This window comes from Bactrocera neohumeralis, chromosome 3 (assembly GCF_024586455.1).
Source record: "Bactrocera neohumeralis isolate Rockhampton chromosome 3, APGP_CSIRO_Bneo_wtdbg2-racon-allhic-juicebox.fasta_v2, whole genome shotgun sequence".
NCBI lineage: Eukaryota > Metazoa > Arthropoda > Insecta > Diptera > Tephritidae > Bactrocera > Bactrocera neohumeralis.
In genome coordinates, this window is record NC_065920.1 from 59981132 (window position 1) to 59993718 (window position 12587).

The 12587-nt window shown below is 34.8% G+C and overlaps 1 protein-coding gene across 1 annotated transcript in view; it reads left to right on the forward strand.

Moving 5' to 3' along the window:
- The first annotated feature begins 229 nt into the window (after positions 1 to 229).
- Positions 230 to 12587, forward strand: part of LOC126753736 (uncharacterized) — a 56776-nt gene continuing 44418 nt past the window's right edge. Inside the window, exon 1 of the mRNA XM_050465407.1 lies at positions 230 to 366. The gene's annotated coding sequence lies outside the window, so the exon portion shown is untranslated. The remainder of the gene's footprint in view (positions 367 to 12587) is intronic.

The following is a 12587-nucleotide window of genomic DNA, read 5'->3' on the forward strand; positions in this document are numbered from 1 at the left end:
ATATACACTTATGATTGAATATGGCGCTTTTTTGTTTTAACTGAGCACCATCCTACATATGCGTGTCTGTTATCACCCCACTTGGCTATGTATGCGCGTAAATATGCATAGGTGTGTGTTTGTGTGCATGTTACGAGCACTTTCGTGCCACCACCTGCAAATGGGCGCGTGTATATTGACACTTGTACACCTACAATTAGCTTAGCTGAAGTAAAAAATTTACTTTTCAGTTGCGTTTTAGTATTTACGGTTAAAAGGCGCGGAAAAAGTGCTCATTAAATTTATGAAAAAAACATATATTTTATAATATATAGAGCGTGGATAGTTGGCGAAACTTTTAGTATTTGTATTTTAAAGTGAAATAGCGTGAGTAAAGGGAGGAAACGTCTCACTGCTGCAGCGTGTGCTAAATGTGACAAGATATTGTTAATTTTTTTTTGTTTTTTTTTTTGTTTTGTTTTAACGGAACTTGAAATAGAAAAGGTGCTATGGACAAATAGAAAAAATGTTTACTAAATAATATGCAGATTTATCATGAATAATTTATAATAATTAATAGAAAAAATTAAATATATGTATATCGTCACCTAAAATGCAAAACAACGTATCACCAAAGCAATCGAAATTGAGTTTTTTATTGTTTACGGTTCTCTACATCATATTATATACGTGTCAAAAATTTTCAACTTACGCTGTCAGATATAACCAATGTATAACCATTTTATAACCACTTTATAACCAATATATAACTGCTTTATAACCAATATATAATCATTTTATAACCGTTTTATAACCAATATATAATCATTTTATAACCGTTTTATAACCAAAACTCAATTTTTTCAATATGAGTGGTTTTTGTTACATCGTGTTTCTTTCGCCTGTCAACTTATGAAAAGTGATGTTACGTTATTTTTCATTTAAGGTGTCGATATATTCTATAGACTTGCAGCGAGCGCACTTAAGCCATTTTTTGATACATTTTATACTCATAAAAAGACTCTAAATTAAAGAAATGTGAACTATTAAAAATTTGTTGTGATTTACTTGTGACTTTTATGTAAAATTAAAAAAAATTATACATTTTATCAACCAACTGTGTATTGTACAAAAATTTTTATAAAATACACCTGCAATATAACCTACAATTATTATATTTATGAGGCACGGCCGCGCGCGGAATTTCGAAATCAATTTCTTTTTTGCACATATCATTAGTTTAATATATATGTACATATATTATTTCGTTCGTTTAATACACTAAAGTTTTAAACGAATATTTTTCATATTTTTAGAGTTACAACTTTCTAAAGTGAAGCCGCTCAATTCAATCAGCTCAATTAGCTTATCTTTGAAATAGTTTCAAAACTGTATTTTGCAAACCGGCTCGAAGACAAAATATCCGATCGCTTTCAGAGTTTTCTACTTTCTAGTTCTTCGGTTGTCATCTAATTTTGATGAATATTTTATTAAGTTTGGTACGAAGCTTGTAACGCTTAGAATGAAACGTCGGGTACCCTATCAAATACCATATATAAACCCTATAAAATACCCTATAAGTTACCATAACTGCATGCAGCTTATCGATCAGACTGTCTGTCCATCTGTCTGTATATACGCGTACTATTCCCTCAGTTTAATACTACAACTTGTCGATTGCTTTAAAATAGGCCTCAGTTTTGGCGATCATCTCTTCATTCCACGAAAAATTCTTCACAGCGAGTATTTCCTTTGAGATCTTAGAACAGGAAATAGTTACTTGTGGGCAAATCTGGAGAATACAGTGGATGCGAAAGCAATTCGTAGCCTAATTTATGGATTTTTGACATCGTTTTCACTGACTTGTTGCACGGTGCATTTTGATGAAACAGCAGTTCCTTTTTCTTCACATGCGGCCGTTTTTCGGCGATTTCGTCTTACAAATGAACCAATAACACTATGCAATAGTCGCTTCTTCATCTTTCTAGATAGTCGGTTATTACATGCGCATCTCAAAATAAAGAAGCCATTACCTTACCAGCCGACTGTTGAGTTTTTCCACGCTTTGGAGCGAGTTCATCGGGTGCAGTCCACTAGGATGACTGTCGATTGGACTTTGGTGTGAAATAATGTAGCCATGTTTCATTCATTGTAACATATAAATCCAAAAATTTGGATTTATTACTATGCTTGAACATCTCCAAACACTGCTCCGAATCGTCAACTCGTCATTGCCGTTGTCCAAAATTGAGCTCGCGCGGCACCCATTTTGCACAGAGCTTTCTCATACCCTAATATTCGTGAATGATATGATGTACACGTTGAGTTGATACCTTTAGAGTACCTGCTATTTCGAACAATTTCTCTTTAAGGTCAACAAAAATGATTTTGTGGACTTTGTTGCTGTTTTCATCAGAGCCAACCTCTTTGGGGGTCTACAGTGTGCACCATTTACGGTGCTCATTTCACCACGTCTATACTTAGCATACCAATCTTTGATGGTTGATTTTCCAGGGACAGTGGCCGAAAACTGTATGGCGGCGTCACATACATATGTGCCAGTCCGGGGTCTTTTCAATTGATGATTATATGATATGGATCTGTAATTTTCTCACCAAAAAGCTGCACATTTGTCGGAACCGCAGATATCGGACCAGCTGCGGAGCTAGCGGAGTAGCTGTCATACAAACTGAACAATCAGAATCATACCCTTGTAGGGAAAACTTTTTCATTTGAGGAGATATCTTCACAAAATTGAGCATTGGTTGTTGCCGAAGGCAGTAGTGCAAGCTACAAGCTGAAAACACTAACGAAATTATTCATATGGGCTTACCATGGCATATTCTTAGCTGCCATACAAACTTATATCAATATCCACAAATGTTCAAAATAATTATTTTTTGGAATACGTAGGTTGCTATGTATATTTCTGGCCTAATAATGTAAATAGGCAAATTTATCAACGAAAATTTTTTTTTTCTTTTTTCTTTGGTTTTTTTTTGTCGATTGCTGTTTTGTTTCGAGCTCATACGCATAGATCCATGATTCGTCACCTGTGACGATCTTATAAACGTCTTTTGAAGCACCGCGATCGTATTTTTTCAGCATTTCTTTACACCAATCCACTCGAGCCTTTTTTGAGCGATTGTCAAATTGTGCGGGATCCAACGAGAACAAACCTTTTTTACGGCCAGGTGTTCATGCAATATCGAATGTATGCTGGTGGGAGAAATGCATAGGCATGCCTCTATCTGAAGGTATGTTACATGACGGTCTTGCATTATCAGTTCACGTACGGCATCGATGTTGTCTGGCACAACGGCTGTTTTTGGACGACCTTCACGGAATTCGTCTTTGAGCGAGCGTCGGCCACGATTGAATTCGTTGCACCAGTTTTTCACAGTGCTATAGGATGGTGCTTCATAGCCATACAAAGATTTTAGTTCATCGATGCACTCTTGTCGTGATAATCCACGTCGAAAGTTGTGAAAAATGATCGCACGAAAATGTTCACGAGTTAATTCAATTTTTGGCCGAGATGAATTTTTTAATTCCCTGTAAATAAAACAATTCACGATTAAATGACAAAACGTTCTGAGTGATGTTATGCTAAAAAATGTCAAACTTTCCAATGGAAATGTCAGATTGCACCTGGCAACACTTAGTGTTGAACAAGGCCAGAATATATAATATATAGCAGCCCTCGAATTTAATATCTGTGAAGGCTAAATAGCTTCGGTTCAACCGAAGTTTTTTTTTTTTTTTTTTTGTTTTTGAATCAACCTTACCGTGTCCCTCAATTTTATTGCTACTTAGTTAGCCGGTTACACACAAATTATCAGCTTAATGCCTTACAAAAGTATTCTCAATCAGCAAAATATTAAATTTCCAATACCGTTACGCCTCTACCCAATAGTGTGCCATGTAACACACAATCAGACCTTGTAGCGTAGCGTACAATATTATGAAATTCAGTATACGTGTGCCCAAATAAATAATGTTTTAAATGTGTTATCTCAGAAGTATTAGGTCTTTAATAATATTATGAAATTTGAAAGTTTTTAGATAACAAAATATTAAAACATACTCACGGTTGCCAATGAGAAGTTTTCGCGGCGTAAAGTTATATCAATGAGTAAATATTTTAGATGTTTGAGGTAATCAAACAAAATTGTTTGTCAACTTTTTTGCTTAGAGCTAGAGATAAAAATAGCGACAGTAGTTATCACGCTACTTAAGTTATCACTTCTGTTTCAATTATAGTGACTTTGCATGGATTATTATAATCCATACAAACACTCATTCATTATAACCGAGAGCATGCAGAGAGTCATTGAGTTTCTTTAGTAAAAAAAGCGCATAAAGTGTATTTTTTATAAACTTTAAACAAAATTAAACTCAATTTTTGTAATGAAAACAATTAAATCGACACCATAAGCAACCAGAATATGCCTACTTTTTGCCAGCTGTTCGTTCAATTGCCAACTCTCCAATGTTTGTCAAATCAAAGGCAGCTATCATGAGAAGGATTTAGTTCCAATTATAAGCTCACATAACAGATAAATTGAAAAGTCTCCGGCTTGACATATATGTAGACGCTACTATCATTAAATCCATATGTTTCTTAGTGAGTCCTAGCCTTCAAAAGGCGCGGATATTAATTTGATGGCTTTCGTTTCATTAGTTTGTGAATTATATCATTTTGAGTGAAACAAATTTTGTTATTGTGAAAAAATAGATAAAAAGAAATCTCACGCCTTGATAAAATATTGCTGTTTGATGGGGAAAAGTACCTTTGAAGCAAAAACTTGCTTTAATGACGAGTTTCAAGAACTCTGCTGACGTAGATACCGCGTAAGCGAGTTATAGCCGAGTGAACAACAGCTCGCAAGTCGTTCTTCCTTTTCACTGGAGACTCCAAGTGTAGCCAGGTCTTTCTTCACCTGGTCTTTCCAACGCAGTGGAGGTCTGCCTACTCAAGCGGAAGTAGCAACTGTTGGCAATAGTTACCCTACATTGGATTTCGAGGTTAACATTGTTATTGCGGTCTACGACTTCGAATTTATGACTGTCAGCAGTGACATGGGAGCCTAGTCGCGAGTGCGACGACTGTTTGTTTGATGGCAGGAAATATTTCGTCTTGCCCTCGTTCACTACCAGACCTAAATGCTTCGGTTCCTTATCCAATCTGGAGAAAGTAGAACTAACAGCGCGGTTGCTGAGACCAATGATATCAATGTCTTCGGCTCTGCACTCTTATAAAGGATGATACCTTCTCTATTTAGTTCTGCAGCTTGAATTATTTTATCCAAGAGTAAATTGAAGAAATCACACGAAAGCGAGTCTGAAATCTCGTTTGGTAACAAATGGCTCAAAGAGGCCTACCCTGACGGAGCTTTTGGTATTGCTCAACGTCAGTTTACACAGCGTATTAATTTGGCGAGGATACCAAATTCAGACATCGCGGCATAAAGGCAGCTCCTTTTTCGTGTTGTTAAAAGCAGCTTTGAAATCGACGAAAAGTTGGTGTGTGACGAATCTCTTTTCATGGGTCTTTTCCAAGGTTTGGCGCATGGTAAATATCTGGTCGCTTGTTGATTTTCCAAGCCTGGAGCCACATTGATAAGGTCCAATTAGTTGGCTGATGGTGGGCTTAAGTCTTCCACACAGTACGCTCTATAGAACCGTATATAAGCTGTTGAGGAGGCTTATCCTACGGGACAGACTGTAGACACTAAAATATACTTTCACTGCCATTAAGCAGACTGCAGAAGTGTTTCCTCCATAATTTTAGTACGCTCTGAGCATCGGTTAACAGATCACTTCTCGGCGTTTTACAAGAATATGCTCCGGTCTTAAAACCTTCTGTTAGTCGCCGCGCCTTTCCGTAGAATTTTTGAGCATTACCCCTTTCGGCCAGCTTGTCAAGCTCTTCGTACTCACTCATTTCGGCATCTCTCTTTTTTTTTGTCTGCAACTGAGACGTTGTTCAGGCGTAAGACTTTCCATGATGAAAAGCCAAACAACACTGAACAAAAATAAAATGACAGTTTGACACGACTCACGCGTGATCTGTCAAAAAAAGCATATAGAAAAAAGTACCTCTAAGGGATCACCCGTTATTGAAAAATGGTTCTCTTATTTGCTGTTATGTAATATAGTAAAACTGTCGACAGCACTATTTTTTAGTATTCTTTTGCCGTTAATTTTAAGAGAGTTTTGTTGAAAAAAAAAACAAAACTCGTATATTATTTCACAACAAATAATATTTTAGTGTCAACTTTATGTACATAAATACCGGCTTTAAGATCTACGTATTATATAATATTTATTCACAATTAAATTTTTTAATATAGTAGTTTCATGTTGACAGCTGTTCACACAAGGGAGTGACAAGTAAATAAAGAAAACACAAGCAGATGAATTAATTTATTTCAAATCACTTATATTTGTATATAAAAATGTTTATAAATTTACATATGTATGTATATCAATGGAGCAAATACCGCGAACTATTTGCATTGAATATGAATAAAGTCTCTTTATTTCAGAGACTACAATGACAGCCAATGTGTTATTTACCGTAAATCGCAATGTAAAAAGTAAGCGGTTTGTGATTAGTTCAATAATTGTATTTATTAAAAATTTGTTTAGTTGCTCGACTATCAGATTGAAAGTATTTTAACTTTAATTAATTGCTTAGATACTCAACTATAACTTTATATTGAACTTTAGTAATCGTCGAAGAGATTTTCGATAGAGTATATTCATCCGAATTCTCTTCCATAAAAGATATCTTAACATATACCAGTTTTAGCTGTTGTCTTGGGAAACCCTTACCATAAAGCCAATTAAACCGGAAACCTCTGGGATCTCTAGAAAATAAAAATTCACGCTTAAATTCGCTAATGTTTAAATTTTTGTTATAGCACATACATATATATACTTATGTGCACTAGGGAGCTTCAAAAAAAATTTTTTAATTTTTTTTCAACTCAAATGTTAGTGATTGACAAACAAAAAATTCGCGGGAATTTTTAAAGTTTGAAAAGCCGACTTTTTGAATATGTGATGACTATTTTTAAGAAACGAAAATTAGTTGGTGAAATTTTAGTTTGAATGAAAAAACTAAAATTCCTATGTTAAATGTATAGGAACCTAAAAAAACAAGTAAGGAAGGGCTAAGTTCGGGTGTCACCGAACATTTTATACTCTCGCATGATAAAGTGATAATCGAGATTTCATTATCCGTCATTTACATATTTTTCAAATACCGTATTTGTGTAAAGTTTTATTCCGCTATCATCATTGGTTCCTAATGTATATATTATACAGAGAAGGCATCAGATGGAATTCAAAATAGCGTTATATTGGAGAGGCGTGGTTGTAAACCGATTTCACCCATATTTCGTACATGTCATCAGGGTGTTAACAAAATATTATATACCGAATTTCATTGAAATCGGTCAAGTAGTTCCTGAGATATGGTTTTTGGTCCATAAGTGGGCGACGCCACGCCCATTTTCAATTTTAAAAAAAGCCTGGGTGCAGCTTCCTTCTGCCATTTCTTCCGTAAAATTTAGTGTTTCTGACGTTTTTTGTTAGTCGGTTAACGCACTTTTAGTGATTTTCAACATAACCTTTGTATGGGAGGTGGGCGTGGTTATTATCCGATTTCTTCCATTTTTGAACTGTATATGGAAATGCCTGAAGGAAACGACTCTGTAGAGTTTGGTTGACATAGCTATAGTAGTTTCCGAGATATGTACAAAAAAGTAGGGGGCGGCGCAACGCCCACTTTTCCAAAAAAATTACGTCCAAATGTGACCCTCCCTAATGCGATCCTTTGTGCCAAATTTCACTCTAATATCTTTATTTATGGCTAAGTTATGACACTTTATGGGTTTTCGGTTTTTGCCAATTTGTGGGCGTGGCAGTGGGCCGATTTTGCCCATCTTCGAACTTAACCTTCTTATGGAGCCAAGAAAAACGTATAATTTCGTCATGATATCTCAATTTTGACTCAAGTTACAGCTTGCACGGACGGACGGACACGGACGGACGGACAGACAGACATCCGGATTTGAACTGTACTCGCCACCCTGATCACTTTGGTATATATAACCCTATATCTGACTCTTTTAGTTTTAAGACTTACAAACAACCGTTATGTAAACAAAACTATAATACTCTCCTTAGCAACTTTGTTGCGAGAGTATAAAAATAGCGACCCCTTAGAGTTAAGCTACATCGCCTGGCTTGAGAGAGGAGTTTTTGTTTGTCAATCACTAACATTTGAGGGGGTAAGAGTTAAAAAAAAATTTAAAAATTTTTTTTGAAGCACCCTAATGTGCACTATATATATATTTATGAAAACCTTATTAATTAAACCATAGATAATTATATCATTTCACAAACACCTGTGATAAGGCATTAACAATATGTTATCGCAAAAGCTGTGTAAGAGAACATGCCCTACTGTAAAATGGAAAATTGTGTCTAGCACAGAGCAGTCACGAGTGAGAGAGGGACGTAGAGAGATACAGAGAGGGCGGGAGAAAAGGAAATAGAGATAGTTGATTGGATAGAGAATAATAAAGTTTAGTTTGCTATAAATTGCTATCAGAAAATTTTTATTGAATTAATCTCATTCATATTTTATAACCTTTCTTTGTTCTTAGCCAATTACTATACATAAAACAATCGATTATTATTAGCACAAAAGAGAAAAGAACTATGAGTTTGAATTGATTTCATACAAATAAAAATAGCTTACCAATATTTCGTATTCTAGCAAAAAATTACATTACTTATTCATTCTTAGTTATATATGTAGTTTAAGTGTTGGACCTAAAGAAGTTTTTTATAGATGCGGTAACTAGAGAATTAGCATCTGTAAGATTGTAGAAGGCTCTCTTAACTTTCCAATAATCATCTACTTATACAAATCTAAAATTATACAATTCTCTAAAACTCTTAATAAAGTTTTAGTTAGGATTACAGCTTTCAATAGAGAGCGCTAGTAAAAAGTTGCAGAAGTCCAAGCGCTGAACCCAATTTTTCACGGTTTTCAAGCATAAATCGGCCAATACTGCTGCAATTTCTCGTTCGATATTCGTACGAAGTTCATAAATCGTCGCTAGCTTGTTGGCATAGACTATAAACTTGACGTAGCACCACAGGAAATAGTCTAACACCGTTAAATCGCACGAACGAAGCGTCCAATTAACTGGACCATTTCGTGAGATAACACAACACAACATTTCGGTAATTATACAGGTTTCTATGCACATGGTCCTCCCTTGCTTCCGTTATTCATCCATAAATCTAGAATGGAAGGTGTTTTTTGCTGGAGCATCGTCTTCCATGTCTACATTATGACCTAATCAGCACTTTCGTTGGATTTTTATGCGCTTAACTATATTTGTGTTGCCATAGAGCTCAAACAGTACGTGGTTCCAAAACAGTTCTCTCGAATTTTTCAAGTGCAATCTCATCTCGATTCGCTTATAGTTCATGTTTCTGTACCACATAATAGGAATGGAATGATATCAGACTCATAAAGTGAAGTTTTTGTTCATCTAGAAAGACATCTTTCTCACAATTTCCTACAGATCCCAAAGTAGAACCCATTGGCAGGCGTTATTTTGTCCTTGATCTCCAGGCTTAAATTGTTGGTAGGATTTATGCTGGTTCTAAAACAGACAAGGTCCTTCACTCTTTCAAATTTTTGTTGCCAACAATCACATAGCTCCGATAACGCGAGGATCCTCTTTGTGTGAGGACTGCACATACTTTGACTTGTTCTCGTGTATACATGACCAACTGTCTTAGTTTCCTTTTCTAGGCTGGAAAAGTCTGCGCTGACGCCTCTGTTGTTAAGGCTCATGATATAATTGTCATCTGCGTAACCCAGTAGCATTGCGCTTGTAAAGTTGATAGCCGTCGATCTGTTTGTGAAAGATCTTCTGCACTATCTCTAAATAAATTTGTTTTCTCTCTTTCTTTCTTTTCTATTTATCTACGAAACAACAGAAATTTAACGGTCACTTTTTCGATTTCCTATTGATTTTGTGAAATACATTTTTTTACACTCTTGTTTATTTTTTATATTGGTTTACGATGATTACAAGTACACCACTGATAACTGAAAATATTCCCGATGTATACGATTGGCTAAATAATAACCATTTCATGGTTTGCCAACTTAACTGGTCGGGCTTTTTGTATGTTCATTAACCGTTATCTTATAATTGAACTATACACCTGTGTATACTTACATATGTACAGGCATTTCAGGGGATTTCATTTTATTAGCGATGAAATACTCTTTCATTATTTATAGCATACAAACATGAGAGTCTTTTGAGCTTGAGGGACAAATGTTCCTTTTAACACGCAATTCGTTCAACTATTTCCGCTAATTGTGTCCAATATGCCATGCCATATTCTTGTACATATTAGACTTATGACGATTTTAACTTTGTGTTTGAAACCTCATTCCAAAACTATCGTTATATCACTTAGGCCACGTGAGTTCACTTTTTTCAGTTCCTTGAGCGAATTTTATTTTACTTATATCTTCGACCGACAGAAATGGGTTCCACGGAGCTTCAATTTTAGTTCGGGGTAGAAGAAAAAATCACACGGACCCAAATCTGGTGAATACGGTGGTTGATCGATTCTATTTATTGCGTTTTTGGCTTTAAATTCGATAAGAAATAAGAAAAAATCAGCTTTATCGGGGCGAATAGACGTGTTTCATACCTAAAATATCCACCACAATCATTCGAACGGACTCGCGACAGATGTCGATTTTCTCTATAATACTTGCCTGGCGATTTTCAAGTACCATATTCTTAATTTTTTTTAATATTTTCATCAATTTAGAATCCAGAACGAGGCATGTCTTCAACGATTTCTCGATCATTTTTGAAGGCTTTGTACCACGAGAAAGCTTGTATTTTTGATAAAACTGAATCACCATTAGCCCTTTACAACATTTGCAATACAAAATTATATCAAATTCTCTTTTCGGTATTTTCATCCATTATAAAAATCTAATAAAACTTACAGGGGTTCTTTTTTACCGACTTAAAAAGCAAAAGTGCTGTAATGGGAACAGAGCATAGATTGGCCAGAAAGCTCATCCCTTTCTCCATTTAAGAGATGAAGAAATAGTCCTACAAACTTAGTAAAGTACTTTTGTCTTTTTTGAACTATCATTTACCTAAGGAATCTAATAAAAACTTCCAGTTTCTTTTTTATCCCCAAGTACGTATAAAAAGCAAAAGTATAATGGGAACAGAGCATAGATACTGGAGCAGTAAAGCATTCATCCCTTTCTCCACCTAAGAGATGAAGAAATATTAGAGTATTTCCAAATTTTTCTTCGATACAAATAAAATTAGGTTTATAGTGTGGAAGAAGTACAAAAAGTAGGGAATCGTTGAGTGAAATTTAGTTTAACCTTACAGAAAACGAGAAAAAACCTTAACTTCGGAGGTGCAATTCTATTAGCATAAAAGGGTATGTAAAGATCTTTATTTTGATAGGTCAGTGTGAATACCAGCTTTATGCTCCAGTGGTCCGATCTGAAATAAGTATTTGAAGCAATCTTCTAGTATTGCCTTTAAAAATAATGTGCGTCAATTATTGTGAAGATATCTCATCTCATTATCAAATAAAACACCTTTCCTTATTAGGATTTGATTTTCAACGGTCAGTTTTTACGGCAGCTATTTCCTAAAGTGGTCTGGTATTGGCGTTTACGACAAATGAATAGCTTCTTGGGGGAACGTGTGTAGAATTTCAGAATGATATATGGAAAACTGAGTGACTAGTTTGCGTATATACAGAAAGGTTGACGAATAGACCGAAGTAACGGAGCTAAATTGACTCAGCTAGTCAGGTTGATCTCTTATATATATACTTAAAGAGCCTAAATACCTTTTTCCTGCTGTGAGTTAAAAAAAAAAAAAAAAAAAAAAATAGAGGAAGGGTGATTCCCAAAATTTTAAAGTATATTTTGCTTCACGAAGTCGGTTGTTTTGATGGTTCAGAATTTCATATAAATTTAAGTCATCTACGATATTGCGAGAACTTAAAAATTTTACATGGGGAAAACTTAATTTTTCATGGGTTATTAATACAACGCACTAAGAATTTGGGCAAAAATTTTTTTTTTTCATATACAATTTTTGTCTAAAGAACATATGTTCCAAAGAGATAAAAGTTAAATTATTTTAAGAGCTAAGTCATTTAGTAACAGTACCTAGCCCGGTTCGGCCGTAATCGAATTTTTAAATGTTTAATCGAAACTATATTTTTCTATCACGTACCGGCATTATCTCAAATTCTACAAATGACTTGAAATTTAATTTTAGTCTTTACAAACATTATTTCCTATAACTGTGTCAAAATTTTAGTTTCTAATATTTTTAAAAATTTTAAGAATTTCAAAAAACGTAAAAATGATTTTTTTTTTCTATTATATGACTGCCAATATAAAAATTTCTCATTTCTGAGGTAGGGACTATAACAGCATCTACTGATTAGGCAATTTCTTTTGATTTTTTAGACTACCAGGAGAGTCAGATCAATACCAC